The sequence below is a fragment of the Moschus berezovskii genome, chromosome 12 (genome assembly GCF_049115385.1).
Source record: "Moschus berezovskii isolate FMDL1 chromosome 12, NW_MosBer_1.0, whole genome shotgun sequence".
NCBI lineage: Eukaryota > Metazoa > Chordata > Mammalia > Artiodactyla > Moschidae > Moschus > Moschus berezovskii.
This window is the reverse complement of record NC_142471.1, coordinates 32,395,634-32,413,634: the sequence shown is the minus strand read 5'-3', so window position 1 is coordinate 32,413,634 and position 18,001 is coordinate 32,395,634. Positions and strand designations below refer to the sequence as shown.

The 18,001-nt window shown below is 40.7% G+C and overlaps 1 protein-coding gene and 1 pseudogene across 2 annotated transcripts in view; both read right to left on the bottom strand.

The window, feature by feature from the left end:
* LRMDA (leucine rich melanocyte differentiation associated) overlaps positions 1 to 18,001 on the bottom strand; it is a 1,238,587-nt gene that overhangs the window by 836,120 nt on the left and 384,466 nt on the right. The window lies entirely within an intron of this gene.
* Positions 7,779 to 18,001, bottom strand: part of LOC148775967 (FUN14 domain-containing protein 1 pseudogene) — a 387,926-nt pseudogene continuing 377,703 nt past the window's right edge. Inside the window, exon 2 of the transcript XR_016038744.1 lies at positions 7,779 to 10,081. The product of XR_016038744.1 is annotated as an FUN14 domain-containing protein 1 pseudogene (transcript). The remainder of the gene's footprint in view (positions 10,082 to 18,001) is intronic.

The window sequence follows — 18,001 nt, the reverse complement described above, 5'->3', positions numbered from 1 at the left end:
TCAACCCTTACTCTAAACCCAAGAAACTCAAACTAGCGGAAAAAAAGGACAAGATTTTTTTTCTTAAACCATATATCCTTCCTACTCATAATGGATTTCTACCTGCCTCAATTCTATGAATCATCTCCTCCTAAAACACACACATCCCAACAGTAAGCCCCTCCCAGAGCAAGCCCCAGGGCTCCAGTCCTGGGGAGCAAGAGCATGCACATCCTGGAGCTTTGAACATGAGGAGACAGGAAGTTGGAGAGGAGGGACCCTCAGCTGGGGCTGGGAGGAAAATCGAACCCTTGAAAATTGCAAAGCACAAGATGCCAAAAGAGATCCCTCACTGTCGCAGCTGCTTACCATAGAAATCTCTCCTCATTTGGGGATGACATCAGCAGACATGCTTTTTTGTCACCAGTCACTCCGCACTTGCTTTAATTATGCAGCACACCAACAGAAATTTTCTTTCTGATCACATAAATCACATCGCCCTGACACTGGGCTCAATAGGCACGGCTGGAACAATGTGGTGAGAGCTATCGACTCCATCGCTCAAGTCCACAAGGTGTATCATTTAGCTGAGAGTGATAATTAGACGCAGAATATACTGAAAACTGTCAATAGGCATGTCAATAGGAGAACTCTTAGCATCTAACACCCAGTGAATCAATGGTGTTTTTCAGCTATAAAATCAAGAAAATGATAGCTTTCAAATGAATGGTGGAAAGGAAACAGGAGACTCCTTGGGGAGGAATAAAACAGCTCAATTTTCCCTTACTGAGTGCCTCTCCAACTACCTCACTCAATGGAAAAGGTCACAGAACATTACAGCAAAATATCTCTGAAACAAGATGTACAACAGCGCTGGGACATGACATGATGCCTGGGCACCCCACAAAGCCCTCGCTGCCTCTGACCTGGTGGGAGTGGCGAATGGGACAGCAGATGGCAAACCAGAATCAGAGGGCGGGGCCATGAGAGCAGGGAGGAAGGCAGTGATGGGACACCGGGGAAGGACAAGTGCCCCAATCAAACAAAAATGAGGCCTGGTACAAAGAGTGGGGGTGTGGCAAAGAGGGTGTCTGAACCCATCACAGAGGAAGTGAGCAGTTGGACTGGTTGCTGATGGAAACACAACCTCTCAGCAATGATCAATTACATTTCACAATCAATGTCAATATTAACAGGCAGTGATTCAATGCTGCTCCAGGTACTCTGCACACAGGATTTCATTTAATCCTCTATGCAGTTGTATGCAAGGTAGCATCATTAGCCCCATTTTAAAGGTGAGAAAACTGAGCGACAGATAGGTAAAATAACTAGCCTGGGGGCTCACAGCTGGTAGGCAGCAGGGCTAGGATCTGCACCCACTGAGGTGTGCTCCTACACATCACAGTTTGCTGCCCCTCATGCTGGCCTGGCAGCACTCAGCTACACGTGCTTGTTCCCTTTTAACAAGAGCAGGTGGCTGGTGGACCTGAGTGATACTGTGTGTCCCTGGGCAAGTCTTGGGATTTCCCAGGGTCTCTGTTTCCTCATGTGTGGGGAGTGGGGGCATGATCATGAGACCTGTGGAGTATGTTACAAGGTACTAAGCTAAGTGACCTTACACCCTCTCACTCACACCCTGAAACCTGTAGCACTGTCTCCATTTTATAGATAAGTAAACTGAGTCTTGGAGAGGCTTCATAAACTGTCTCTGATCACACAGAATGTGTTAGAACCCAATGGGTCTGACTCTCCAGTTATGCTCTCAAATGACCACACAAAATTGAAGGCTGCAAGAAGTCTCTGTGCTCAAGTTGTCAGGAACCAATGGTCAGTATGCTTGGCGGTCCTCCATAAAATGATGGGAGGAGGGGAAGGGCAGGGGCAAGGAAGGAGAAGGGGAGAATCAGGAGGCAGAAGTAAAGGAGCTGGGACAGTACACACATTAATGCGCACATCTAGACAGGATCGCCCGCAGCTACGTAACTACCAAATTAAGAAATGTACATGAGTTGCTACTTCTAGTTTCAATCTAAGTTACTGTTTATTTAACTGATTGCTGGTGCTCTCTTTAGCCACTCTTACTATATTAAAAGGGGAGGGCGTATTTTTAATCAGATAAAGCAGTAAATCTAATTTCAAGTAACACTAAACATTTACTAAGTGCCAGGTTCTGGACTTGATTCTCTTATTTGATAGAAAGTACCTAATCTTCTTCACTTTTGAAACTATCACTTTTTAGAAATAATATCCTCTTCAATGTGATTAAAAATGAAAACCCTACCAAAGACACTGCCTTCAGTAAAGTAAACCAGCTGTCAGACCAAGGACAGAAATGGCAATCTTATAATTAACTAATCATTAAGCCATGAAATTAAAAGACGCTTACTCCTTGGAAGGAAAGTTATGACCAACCTTGATAGTATATTAAAAAGCAGAGACATTACTTTGCCAACAAAGGTCCGTCTAGTCAAGGCTATGGTTTTTCCCGTGGTCATGTATGGATGTGAGAGTTGGATTGTGAAGAAAGCTGATTGCCAAAGAACTGATGCTTTTGAACTGTGTGCAGGAGAAGACTCTTGAGAGTCCCTTGTACTGCAAGGAGATCCAACCAGTCCATTCTAAAGGAGATCAATCCTGGGTGTTCATTGGAAGGACTGATGCTAAAGCTGAAACTCCAATACTTGGGCCACCTCATGCGACGAGTGGACTCACTGGAAAAGAGTCTGATGCTGGGAAGGATTGGGGGCGGGAGGAGAAGGGGACGACAGAGAATGAGATGGCTGGATGGCATCACCGACTCTGTGGACATGAGTTTGAGTGAACTCCGGGAGTTGGTGATGGACAGGGAGGCCTGGCATGCTGTGATTCTTGGGGTCGCAAAGAGTTGGACACGACTGAGCGACTGAACTGAACTGAACTGAACGGACATTAGCCAGATGACGTTTGCAATGACTTAACCAGAGAGGTATGTGCTATACACATACATAATCTAATACTTCACCACGCCCAAAGCTTCATGCTAGGTCTGCCTCCCCTACTCAAGTTTTCTTCCCTATCATGTGTATTTTCCTATGCAGTGGGAGATTCTTCAAGATCTGATGACTGTGAGGGCAAGAAGGAAATCTGGAACACAACTGATTCTGTAGGTAGCATCACACAGAGGACAGAAGAAGTTCTTAGCAAATATCATTTGATCAAAATCAATCTTTCCCAGGTGGCTCAGTGGTAAAGAATCTGCTTGCTAAGACAGCAAATGAAGGTTCTATCCCTAGGTGGGGAAGATCCTCTGGAGAAGAAAATGGCAACCCACTGCAGTATTCTTTCATGGAAAATCCCATGGACAGAGGAGCTTGGCAGGCTACAATCCATGGGGTCGCAAAAGAGTCTGACACAACTTAGCAACTAAACAACAACAACAAATCAATCCTCATCATCTGTCAACAGTCACAACAGCTCTCTAACTGGTCTCCCTGCTTTTCCTCTTACTCCCTAGAATTTAAGATAAAGGCTTTAAATAATTATGTTATTTCTCTATACAAAACCATCCAATTTTTCTCTCTCTCACAGAGTAAATACCAAAGTACTCACTATGGCTTCTAAGGAACCAAATGTCAACTTCACTCTAGACCACAGGTCTTCTGGTTGCTCCGCAAGCTCACTGATCATACTCCTGCTCAGGGCTTCACATCTGCTGTTCCCTCTGCCTGCAGTGCTCTTCCCTTAAACCCTCCCATGGGAGGCTTGTTCTCATCCTTCTGCTCTCTGCCCAAGTATTTCCCACACCAGCAAGTTCTTACCTTAACATGCTCTCTAAGCACATCCACAGACACACCCACTAGCTCCTGACTGGACTCCTCTGTCTTCAAAACACTGATTACAAGATGACAGCTGTTTACTATTTGTTTACTGTCTGCTTCTTCCTACTAAAAAGGGAGCTTTGGGAAATGGTGACTTTGTTTTTTCTGTTTGTTTTTATTCATTGCCTAACTACAGATGCTAAAACTGTGCTTCATGCACAGTAGGCTTTCAATCTACCACAAACGAATACATCCAGATGTGCAAGAAAAAATAAAGTTAAAAATCAGTGATGAAAATAGTCAAAGCATCAAAGTTAATTCCAAGCATCTTCAGAGAGCACAGCTGGAGATTTCCCCCAATAAGCATGGAGGTCATTCTTATTAAGACATTCACCAGGAAAAATAGAGGTAAGGTGAGCCAGGGGTCCACCTGAAGACCCATGCTCACTGGAAGGGGTTTGCATAATCAAAATATCCCAAGACACCAAAATAAGAAGAGTGAAAAGAACCCCAGAGTTCTTTCATATTGCGAGCCCTATTTTCTGCCCTATAGAAGAATATAAGAAGGCTATTCTGACTCTGATAACAACGAAGTAAATTGTGTCAGAGCAACTCTCACACAGATAAAAATTATAAACTCTGGGGAAAATATAAGCAACAATTAATTGAAGGCACTGGAGAGCTACCAAAGCAGGCAGAAAATGGAGAAACTCAATGACCTTTATTAAAGAAGTGAATCATATCAGATGATATCTATGTTTAAACGGCTTTTCCATTGAAATCATTTTGCAGTCTGCACTGCACAAGGCAGCTAGAACTCAAAATGAAATCTGTAAACTCACTATCTTCAAAAGCCAGAGATCAGGGTTGACCAAGTGGTTGGAAATTATAAAGGGAAATCCCAGAAGAGAGGAGTTACAGAGATAGGAAGTCTGCATATACCACTTCACAAATCCCTAGCTTATTCCTGAACTGAGGATTCCCAGGAAAATTCCAAGTAGCCTGGCAGAAACTAACAAGTGAAAGGCTGAAAAAGCTTCTAGACATTTCATAAATTGTCCATCATGAGGGATCAGAGTTCAGTATGGTAATTCTGACAAGGTAGAGTGACTTAATTAATACCTTGGGCTTTATATCAAACCCCCCAAATGGAAATACTTAGATGTACAGATTGTGCCTCAGGATTATGACTTTGAACTGTGGGGTTGGAGAAGACTCTTGAGAGTCCCTTGGACTGCAAGGAGATCCAACCAGTCCATTCTAAAGGAGATCAATCCTGGGTGTTCATTGGAAGGACTGATGCTAAAGCTGAAGCTCCAATACTTTGGCCGCCTCATGCGAAGAGTTGACTCACTGGAAAAGATTCTGATGCTGGGAGGGATTGGGGGCAGGAGGAGACGGGGATGACAGAGAATGAGATGGATGGATGGTATCACTGACTCGATGGACATGAGTTAGAGTGAACTCCAGGAGTTGGTGATGGACAGGGAAGCCTGGCGTGCTGTGATTCATGGGGTCGCAAAGAGTTGGACATGACTGAGAGACTGAACTGAACTGAACTAAACTAAGATCAATAGAAAAATTAAAACAGAGTTCCCTACGAAGATCTAAAAAGAAGACTTCAGAAGTTTAAGGTTATCAGTCAGTAATGTAAGTGCAAAAATCAATCTAGAACAGAAGTTAATAGTTTTCAGAGGAATATAAGAGAATCTAGAATCTTAGAATACATTAACACAGTATACAGTGTTTTATACAGTAAAAAAAAAAAGATTCTACACAGAAAAATGACTCATAGTCAAAAGAAAAATCAGGCAAGATAAACAGACCCTGAGATAATCCAAATGTTTAAATAAGCAAACAAGACTTTAAAAAAGTTATTATAAATATTTTCAAGGAATTCAAGGAGAGTCAAAATCATTAAAAAAGGGGGGGGAGGGGAAGAATTTCAAAATAAAATTTTAAACTACAAAGAAATAACCAAATTCTATTACAACAGTAAAGTACCTAAAAAGACAAAATAAATTACTCAATGATATTAACAGCAGATGGGAATGTTATGTGGGAAAGGAACTATTCAACCTGGATAGAGACCATTAGGCTAGTATTTAAAGATCAATATTATTTACCTGATCTGAGCCTCAGTCAAATATGGAAAAATAAGTGGTCTGAAATACATGTAACTGGAGTCCCAAAAGCTGAGATGAGAGAATGAGGCAAAAACAGCATTTGAACAAATCATGGGCAAAAATTCCCCATATTCGTGAGAAAACAACATACTGATCAAAAAGGCTTTATAAACTAAAGTTGAATGAATATAAACAAAACTACACCAAGGTTCTATCAATGAAAGAAGTTCAAAAAGTATCTAAAGGACAAAGACACATTTAATTCAGAAGACAGCAAAACAACTGATAGCTAACTTCTTACTAGAACAATGAATGGAAGAAGTCAATTAAAAAAATATCTTTAAAAGAAAAAATAAACCATCAATCCAGAATTCCATGTACAACAAAAATATCCTTCAAAAATGAAGACAAAATACAGAGTTTTACAGATAAATGAATACTGACATAATTTATTACCAGACTACCTTCACTACACTAAATTATGCTTCTATTAACACTTACCAGAAGTGTTACTAGGCAGAAACATATCTATAGAGAGAATGAAGAGCACATGAAATGGGAAATATTTAAAGTTATCTTTTGTCAACACTTCTTTAAGTGTAAACTGACAGTTTAATTAATTAAAATTAAAAATTTATTAAAATTTAAAAAATTATTAAAATTAAAAATTATAAAAAATATATCATGAGGTTTTTCATATAGATGCAAAACAAATGACAAAATAGCACCAAAAAATGAGGAGAAGGTAAACAGAACGGAATCAAACTATTGTGAGGTTGTTACATTTATATGACATTGTATAATTTTAACTTTTGAGTAGGCTGTGGAGAATTAGGTATAACTGAGGATGCAACATCTAATCCATGAAAAACTAAAAAGAAAATGGTTGAGGGAGGTTCAAAAGGGAGGGGATATATGTATACCTACGGAGAAGGCAATGGCAAGCCATTCCAGTACTATTGCCTAGAAATCCCATGGATGGAGGAGCCTGGTAGGCTGCAGTCCCTGGGGTCGCTAAGGGTCGGACACGACTGAGCGACTTCACTTTCACTTTTCACTTTCCACTTTCACACATTGGAGAAGGAAATGGCAACCCACTCCAGTGTTCTTGCCTGGAGAATCCCAGGGATGGGGGAGCCTGGTGGGCTTCCGTCTATGGGGTCACACAGAGTCGGACACGACTGAAGTGACTTAGCAGCAGCAGCATGGCTGATTCATGTTAAGGTTTAACAGGAAACGACAAAGTTTTGTAAAGCAATTATCCTTCAATAAAAAATAAAATTAATTTTTAAAAGGAAAATTATTAAAAAGCTACATGAGAAATTAAAATATAATATTAAAAAGTATTTTGCTACCTAACTGAAGTGACTTAGTAGAAGCAGCAAAAGAAGGCAAAAAAAGAACAAAACTGTAAAAACAGTTGGGACAAATAGAAAATCCCTTAGAAAATGGCAGACTTAAGCCCAAACTCATCAATAATCCAACTCATTGCAATCCTGTGGATCATACAGTCCATGGAATTCTCCAGGCCAGAATACTGGAGTGGTAGCCTTTCCCTTCTCCAGGGGTTCTTCCCAATCAAGGGATCAAACCCAGGTCTCCCACACTGCAGGTGGATTCTTTACCAGCTGAGCCACAAGGGAAGCCCAAGAATACTGGAGTGGGTAGCCTACCCCATCTCCAGTGGATCTTCCCGACCCAGGAATTGAACCGGGTTCTCCCACATTGCAGTAGGATTCTTTATCAACTGAGCTATCAGGGAAGCCCCCATCAATAATTAGATGAGATATAAATGACAAAACACTATGATTAAAAGGAAAAGATCACTGAGCTGAATAAAACATCAAGGCTCAACTGAATGCTGTCTACAAGGATGCAATGATAATATAAATACACAAAAAATGTTGAAAGCAAAAGGATGAAAAAATATATACTCTGGAAAATACAAATATTAAAAAGCCGTCATGGCTACACTAATACCAGACAAAGTAAACCACAAGACAAAAAACAATGACGAAAGATTTTAAAACGACTGTTTTGTAATGATTTAAGGGTGAGGTCATCTGGAAGCATACAAAGCTTAAATGTGTGTGCATGTAAATACAAGGCTTCAAAATAGATGATGTAAAAGTTAGATCTAAAAGGGGAAATTGGCAGATACACAATCACGGCTGGGGAATGCATAACCCTTCTCTCAGTTACTGATAGAATAACATGACAAAACAATCCAGTAAAGATATAGATTTGAACACACTACTGAACAACTTTAATTGCTATTTATAGACCACAATATCGAGAATTGCAGAATACACATGGTTTGTAAGTACAAAAAGTATATTCATGAGGACAGACCATGTGATGAGCCATAAAATGTCTTGATAGATATCCAAATAGTGAAATCTTAAAGAGTAGATTCTGAGACCAATTGAAGTTTGAACTCAATACAAATTAAAATACCTAGAAAACCTAAAATAACTGAAAACTAAACAGCTCACCTTTAAAAAAAATCATGGATTAAAGAAAACACAAGGAAAACATGAAAATATTTTGAATGGCACATTAGTAAAGTACAATGTATCAACTAATAGATACAGATAAACGAATGTCCAATAAAGTTATTTATAGTTTTTTTTTCACAATGGAAAACATTTTATTTAAATAAAATGAGGATAATATTTCACTGGGGAATACATCCAACAATTCATTTTCTCTTCATATCTACATCCAATAGTAGTGTTTTGTAGGCAAATTTTAAACAAACACAAATTCTTAAAAAATAACAAAAGCCATGTTTTGCTCAGGAATACTATTATACACATACCATACAGGTTATTTGCTAGCAGATACTAGTCTGCTAAATTTCAGATGGCAAAATGCTAAGCAGTGAGTTGGGTATTGTCCAGCTAGTTGTTTTTTGTCATCCTGGAGAATCTGTCAATGTGTAATGATGAGACCATCTAGTCACCACCACTTCTCTTCTCAGAGGTGACTTCACTGTGATAGAATATTCATATTCTTAAGATGCAAGGCCTAGCAAAAAGCCTCCCACAAATCCACTAGATATCACAATGTTCTGTTTGACAAATTCTGTTGCTTCTTCTATTATGTTATTGATTTCAGGTGCTGCCTTATTTGCTCGTTTCTTAATCTGTCTTTTTGCTTTGTTTACATCTTTTTCCACTCTCTTCCAGTCAATCTGCACATAGCCACTGTGACTGGCAATCTGAAGGAGAAGAAAGCCACCACCTACTGCAGTTGCTGCAAGTTTTCCAACTTTTTGGAACAAAAATTCCACCAGCCATTCACTCCACCCATTACAATCTGGGTGGCTACCGAGTATTTTTCTACCATAGGTCCGGAACTGTAGCCAAACACTCGATTCCACCAGAAGTGGCATACTCAGTTAAATCCAACACTTCGCAAGAATCATCATCACTTTCACATTCTCGGGGAGGGGGGTTCCGGGTCGCCATGATACCGCCCTATTTATAGCTTTAAATTATTACATTAGAAAAGTAATTTAAAATCATGATCTAAGTTTCCACACTAATAAGCTATAAGAACCCACAAAACATACAAAAAGAGAAAGAATTAATGCCATAAAAGACAGATAATGGAGAAAATTAACAAAGCCAAAATGTGGTTCTTTCAAAATATTAATAAAATGTATAAACCCAGGGGAAAATATTCACAACCTTGAGTTAGGCAAAATTTCCTATATACAGCATCAACATCGTTATGCAAAAGTCCAAAAAACTGATCTCCTGTATTTCATCCATACTAAAAATTGTACACTTCAAAACATACCATTACAAATACTTAAAAGACAAGATTCAGACTGGGCAAAAATATTTGAAAACTATACACCTGATATGGAGAAGGCAATGGCACCCCACTCCAGTACTCCTGCCTGGAAAATCCCATGGGCGGAGGAGCCTGGTAGGCTGCAGTACATGGGGTCGCTAAGAGTCGGACACGACTGAGCGACTTCACTTTCACTTTTCACTTTCATGTGTTGGAGAAGGCAATGGCAACCCACTCCAGTGTTCTTGTCTGGAGAATCCCAGGGATGGGGGAGCCTGGTTGGCTGCCATCTATGGGGTCGCACAGAGTCAGACACGACTGAAGCGACTTAGCAGCAGCAGCAGCAGCAGCATACACCTGATACGGGAATTGCATCTACAATAAACAAAGAACACTTTATAAGTCAATAATAAGGACACAAAACCCAATTTTAAAATGGACAAAGATTGCCTGAAAACTAAAAGCCTAATAAAATATTTTCTATCCAGTTCTTTACAAAGTTTGCTTTTTTCACTCCTGGCTTAAAACCATAAAGGTTTATTGCTCATTCACACTCCATGTTTACTCAGGCGACAGCTAGGAGTTCTGCTCCACATCATCCTCTTTGTGGGACCTGCTGATGGAACAGACTTCAGTAATGATGTTGGTCACTGTGGTGAGGGAAATGATCAAGCTCTGAAGGATCTTACACCAGCGATTAAAGAATATGGCTCCAAAATAATGCATCACTTTTCCTCATAACTCCTGAGCCAGAACTCTTCCCATGACTCCACTCTCACAAGGGGACCAGAAAATACAACCCTACCATTTATTTATACTTGTTCCTGTAACTTGAGAAGGACTCGGATATTTGTCAAACAGCACTAATGACTACCACAATTACATTGAGAATCAATCAATCCAGGTGTTTATTTCCAACAAACATGCATAACTCTGCTGAAATACTGTCCTATTGGGTGGAAGTCCTAATCCTAGAAATTCTAAAAGATGCCCCTGACCCTTCCCTCTGGCTCTCATCTCAGTATTTAAAAACAACTCAACATTGCTTTCTGTCCTTGTGATAGCTCTAGATGGCAAATCTGACAAACCACCACCTTCAGGTTTAATATTCTCAACAGGAGTTCTAGTCCTCAAGAAAAAAAACAAGACTTTGTAATCCAGACTCTGCCAAACCTCCAAAACCCTGCAGCCTCATCTCTTTCTGCCACTGTTCCATTTTTGTCATGCTAGAATACACTTACAATTACCTAGGCATATTATACCATTGGTGGATTCCAACCAAACTACCAGCTCCTGTAGTTTTCGCTGTAAGGAATACCTTTATCCTACTAGTCTCACCCTTTAAGGCTCAGTACAGTCATCATCCTATCCAGAGCTTTTTGTGATCATCAGTTAGAGAGAACTTGACTACTACGGCATCAGACCCAAGGATCAAACAACCCAAATGTCTGCTCTAGCATCATATCCAAGGTATTTAATCTCAGTAGTTAACTTACCCCATTGGGTTAAATGACAGATAACTTACACAGTACTCATCAGTAGCCAGGTTTCAAGCTATTGGTTCAATAAATTTCAGCTCAATTTATCAACCTATAGATAGGTTCTAGTATCATCTCTATGCTATAGATAAGAACCATGAGGCATAGGGACATGACTTAATTTGTACAAGATGCCACAGGTGGTGAATGGGAAAGCTGGAATATGGCTAGTAGCTTCAAGGCACACTTTAAAAAAAATAATTATATATTTATTGGCTGCATCGGGTCTTAGCTGCAGCACATGGGATCTTTTGTTGCGGCTCAGATGATAAAGAATCTGCCTGCAATGTGGGAGACCTGGATTCAATCCCTGGGTTGGGAAGTTACCCTGGAGAAAGGAATGGCAACCCACGCCAGTATTCTTGCCTGGAAAACCCCATGGACATAGGAGCCGGGAAAGCTACAGTCCATAGGATCACAAAGAATCAGACACGACTGAGTGACTGGCACTTGCACATTTTTCACTTTTCATGGACTCTCTAGATTGCAGTGAGTGGGCTTAGTTGCTCTGCAGCATGCAGAATCTTAGTTCCCTGACCAGAGATAAAACCTGTGTCCCGTGCACTCCCAAGGCAGATTCTTAACCACTGGACCATGAGGGAAGTACAAAAGAACACCCAACCACTCCACCCTGCATTCCAACCCTAAGAGCAAACAGGTCCATCTCCTTTTGAGAGTGTAAGGTGTTCAGCAGCAAAAGACAGCATCTCATTCCTTCCTGTACTCCCTGGATCACTGATATTTAGGTAACAGTAGTTGCTTAAATCAGGGTTTGTTTAGATGAGATAAAGGAGACCCTTGATTCCTCAAAACCAACCTTTCTGCTAAATAAAGTCCTCTTGACTAGTGGCATTTAGGAAGTGGACAGATAATTACCATATATACCTTTTCCTGGATCTCAGCCCTTCCTCCAGGGCTGCTGGCCAGCTTAGGCATGGAGACAAACACCCAAATTACAGATCATTAGAAAATGAGCTACTCTAAGTTGGGACAAGCTCTATTAATTCAGTAATATTTATAGAATCCTGACTATTTGGAAATGTGAGAATTTGGCTTCTCTGCGCAGAAAATGGCACAAAGCTTTCCTAAAAGTTTTTCCTTCCTCACATAATTATGCTTTAAATTGTTAATAGCTATAATTATGGAAGATGGCATTGTTGTGTTTGCAATTTTTCCTATCCCCCTTGGTATTTATTGATGATAAATGGCTTTATTAAAAAATAATGATAATTACCTTGTTTGGTTGTATATCAATATAGTTTCAGTTTTTCTTTATTACCACTATAGAATTTTATGGATTGCCAACATTTAGTTCTTTTATTGGTTTATATTCTCTTGATGGTATAAAAAGGGGGAGGAGAAATTAACAATAGTTTTATTCCTTCACTTCCTGACTCCCCCTAAACTACCCCAACTCTGTGAAGAAAGCAATCTAGTGCTCCATTCCCATGTGATGGGAGGTTATTATTTTTTCTGATAATTCTAATAATTAGCTGTACACCACAGAAAGGGGAAGCCTCTTCTCCCACAATGCACCTCACAAAATCAGCACCTATGGCTCAAAATGAAGCCCCCTTTGCTTGGACCAGAGTTTACAATCAGTTAAACTAATCACAAGAAGATCGTACAGGCAAATAGCTAGTTTTAGTGTTCCCCAGAAGAAAATTCCACCTAGTTTACTAAATATCCCCAAGAGTCATCACAGCAAAAGCTCCTTCCCCACAGAAGATATCACTGGTTCTTGGTTAATTCCCTCCCAAAGGAAATTACCCATGGGTCCCATTTGAGTTTTCTCTAGAGACTTGAAAGACTAAGGAGACTACATGTCCCTTTGTTTATCAGTGGCCCCTCACTGGAGAACAAACAGCCCAGTTCACATTCTCACCTAAACCAAAAACCAGAAAAAAGCAGAAACCAAACCATACCAACGACCCACACACAAGCAGTGCAACATTCTTTGCAAACAGTGCATTTTGCAGTGCTTCATCAGGAAGTGAGGTCTGAGCCGTTAGTACCAAGAACAGTAGGAGCTCGCATGGTACTTGATAAGAGACTTTTATTTGGAGGGAGACGAGTACAGGCAAAAGAACATCCCATAATCAGACCCCCTCTGGCCAACTGTGGGTCATGTTCTCAACCTCTTTCCACCTCTCCTTCCTTCAAAAATGATTTCAGCAACACCTGCAAGGATTACATGAGTTAAACATCTGGTACACACTTATTGCTTAATAATTTAATAACAACTCCTAATAATTGTTTAATCCTTTCTTCTAGCCCACTGGTTCTCAACTGAAGATGATTTTGACCTCCGCCCTGGAGATATTTAACAATGTCTGGAGGCCTTTTTTCTGATCACAACTTGTGGAGGGTCATGCTCCCAGCACCTAATAAGAAGAGGCCAAGGAGAAAAAGGAAAGTGAAGTTGGTCAGTTGTGTCTGACTCTTTGCGACCCCATGGGCTGTAGCCTACAAGGCTCCTCTGTCCATAGGATTTTCCAGGCAAGAGTACTGGAATACGTTGCCATTTCCTTCTCCAGGGGATCTTCCCAACCCATGGACCGAACCCGGGTCTCCAGCATTGTAGACAGATGCTTTACCATCTGAGCCACAAGGGAAGCCATCTTCCCTAACCAGTGCATTAATAACTCTTTTCAGAACCTCTTCTAGCTTTGTATAGTACAAATACTGTACTATACACAGGACAGTCGCCCCAACAAGAACTATCCAGCCCAAAATGTTAATAGTGCCAAGATTCTAGTCTAGTGTGAATTTTTTTCCCCCAATCAGGACTGTTTATTCTCCATATATTCTGCCTCCTCAAGTTAGCAAAGACTTACTGAGAACCTACCATGGGCAAAGCTCTGTGCGAGGCACACCCTTAACTACCTCAAGATCTGGATGCCTGCTGCCATTTTCCCAAAGCAACTCCCATCCTCAAATAGTGTCCAACCCTATGAACATCAAGCCGTGGTTTCCCCTTTCTTCTCGATGCTGCTGTCAGTGGCCCTGAAGTCAGACATGCTGTGTGTCAGAGCAAAGACCTGTATTAATCAACAATTCTAAATATAGCAGCAGCAGTTTGAAAATCAAAGAATGGGCCTTGGGGACATCAATATTTGCATGTTCATAATAAATACTTAACTACACATCTGTGCGATGTTCAATATAGTTGGGGGAGAAAAAGAACATTTATGTTGATTTTTTGTCAAGTTCCATGACTCAAGCATCTGAAACACCCAGGAAATTTAAAACTAAACAGTCATAAAGATGACTTTAAATATATTTATAAAGTGCACTTATGAATTGGGGACATGGTTGATTTACTCAGAGGTTTTTCCAAGCATCAATTAAACCTACTGCTGCCCCTTGAGTCAGTGAAATAATTTTCCAATCTGTGTATTAAACACTCACTTCTTCCCTATCTTATGCTCACCCCTACAACTCATAATGATTCCAGATTAAATGTTCAAGGCTTGGTTTTATGGTTGAATCCCAGCTTTAAGACTTGTTTTTTGGTTGTTATTGTTTTTTTTAATTCTTCTCAATGTTTTACATCTGTATGAACAGATTTTCTCCATGTGCAAAGACCCCTAGTTATATTCATTGTGAGTTTACAAACTTCCAGAGTCTGCTCTAAGTGTTTTGTAGTCATGATCTCATTTCAATGTCAAAGAACCCCTACAGAAGCAGATTCTATCCCCCCATTTTACAGGAGAAAAATGGGAGGCCCAGAGAGGTTAAGTAAATTGGCCAGAGTCACACAGCTGGGCAAGGTCAGAATGAGTGCTCACACTCTGCATGTCTGGTTCCAAAGTCATGTTCTTCACCCTACTCTATAACAGGAGGAAATAGAATCCTTTGTAAAGAAGCAAGTAGTGTGTACACACGTTGACCTAGCAAATCCACCTTAAACTATCATCTACAAACACTAATTCACATGCAGAAAAACATACACACCCATATACATATATAAGTATATATGCCACAAAATGTTTACTATTGCATAATTTGTAAAGGAGGAAAGAGTAAACCATCTAAATAGGAAAGCAGACCTATGCTATGGAACGAGAAAATTCCATTCAAAGTATCGGGGAAGGTGGAAAAGAGGACTTTGCTTACCCATTAGACGTTCCCCTTTCTTCCTTAGTAACAAAACTGATTTTATTCAGGGTGGCAGGGCACCCAACAAAGATTGCACTCCCAGTTTGCCTTTCAGCCAGGGGTAAGTAAGTACTGATATATGTTTGCTGCTGCTGCTGTAAGTCACTTCAGTCGTGTCCGACTCTATGTGACCCCAGGACGGAAGCCCACCAGGCTCCGCCGTCCCTGGGATTCTCCAGGCAAGAACACTGGAGTGGGTTGCCATTTCCTTCTCCAATGTGTGAAAGTGAAAAGTGAAAGTAAAGTCGCTCAGTCGTGTCCGACCCCTAGCGACCCCACGGACTGCAGCCTACCAGGCTCCTCCATCCATGGGATTTTCTAGGCAAGAGTACTGGACAACCAGCTATTCCTTAAACCAATTTCTATGGGGTAAATTTTCCCACTATGGCCAACTACCAAGTTGAGGCCAAATAGCTCACAAAAACTCCTAAAACCTCATCAATTCTCACAACCAAGGATGAACCAGCTCTAGCTATTTTTCCTTCCTTGAAATTGGGACAGGAGGCATGTTCTTTTTTGATCCTCCTCTTCCATTCTTTCCTCATCTTGCTTGGAAGTCAGATATGACTGGACCTCCAGAAGCTACTTTGAGTCATGAAGCAACTTAGGAAACGATGATGATTCAGAAAGAAGGTAGAGAAACAAAAGAGAAGCCTTGTCTCTGCTGACCTCATAAAGCTAAATCATGACTCTTCCTCATTGGAAAAAATAAAATAGAATTCCTATTTTAAAGCCATTGCTGGTTTTAGTTTTGTTACATGCTATCTAACTAGTGCAGAGATCCTCACACTTTGCTTTCATATCTGCGTTACATGTACCTTTTACAGGGAAAAGGTTTTCAGCACTATTTGCAAACAAAACAGGACCAAAAAAAAATTAAGTCTAGTGGTTAGGTCCTTATTAAGTGTTTGAAAGTTGTCAATTCTTGCAACAGTATCCAAGGATCATAGCCAGAGGGAAAAAGGAGACCAAGGAAAATCACATGCCTGGCACGCAAACCAACAATGTGGGCATGTTCTGAAAATAAAAGGGATAAACTGGAATCCAACCAAGTTTACAAACTGCCAAAAAGATTTCTGGCCAAACAAGATTCAAAGCCTCTTGAGATAAGCCTTTGGTGAAATACACAACAGGTGATGGGGAAAGCACAGGCTGTACTGCCAGGCTGACGTCTCCAATCCAAGAAAACTCCCATGAAGTCTACCCCCCAGAAGAAGAGGGAGAACTACATGACTTTACCTCCTGGCTCAAATAGCAGGGTCTTCATGATGAAAGTGTCCCAATTAAGAGGACCCCAGAAGCATGAACAAGGAAGCAGAAGACGAGTACTGAACCACCAAGCATCGAGAAGAACAAGAAAACAGGGAGCCACTTGAGTCTCTTGGCCCAAAGGTAGTCAGGAAAGGCTGCACACAGCAATCTTTGTGGTTAGTAAAGTCCCTGGGGAAAGCACAACCTAGTGGTGTCTTCACAGTCAAATCCCCCAGGTGGTCACAAAGATTACAGTGAGAGTGGCACAGTGCAAAGTCAATCACTGTGTGATTCTTCTGCCCTGTCTTACACAGAGTAACTGCAAAGTGGTTGACCAGGTCAAGTCACAAGGCTCCATGTATACCCTTTGTGTCCAAGTGTAGGATGTGAGCCATGGAAGAGTGGCTAAGCTTATTTTGGACTGGAGCCCACCAGGCTCCTCTATCCATGGGATTTTCCAGGCAAGAATACTTGAGTGGGTTGCCATTCCCTTCTCCAGTGGATCTTCCCAATCTAGAGTTGAACCTAGGTCTCCTGGATTCCAGGACTTTTTTACCATCTGAGCCACCAGGGACGTCCCAAGCTTGTCAGATCCCTGTTTCTGAAGGTGCTACAGTCTAAAAGAAGCCAAGTTGTGCATAGACAAAAATGCCTAGAGAAACCCCATCTAATATTGGATACATAAACCTACCTTAGTGGTTAAGAATTCAGAAAAGAAAAAAGCAAAGAGGAATGGAAAAAAATCACAGAGAGAATACAGCTATGATATGTATGATATGTGCATGATATGAGTCTTCAGCCAGGCTTTGAAGGATGAACATCATTTGAGGCAGAAAAAAGAAAAAACTTAGGAATGATTCATTCCATAAGGGAAAATGGCAAACAATGAGTATTTAATATACATTTCCAGTGAATAATAAAAGTAGTAAGAAGAAAAACTGGGAAAGAGAAGAGAATATTACTACATTCATGGGTAATAATGATGAAGGAAAAATGGGAAAAGTTTCATTCTTTCATTCATAAATTTGACATTCAGTTCAGTTCAGTCGCTCAGTCGTGTCCGACTCTTTGCGACCCCATGAATCACAGCACGCCAGGCCTCCCTGTCCATCACCAGCTCCCGGAGTTCACTCAAACTCATGTCCATCCAGTCGGTGATGCCATCCAGCCATCTCATTCTCTGTCGTCCCCGTCTCCTCCTACCCCCAATCCTTCCCAGCATCAGAGTCTTTTCCAGTGAGTCAATTCGTCGCATGAGGTGGCCAAAGTATTGGAGTTTCAGCTTTAGCATCAGTCCCTCCAATGAACACCCAGGATTGATCTCCTTACAGACCAAATCAGGAAA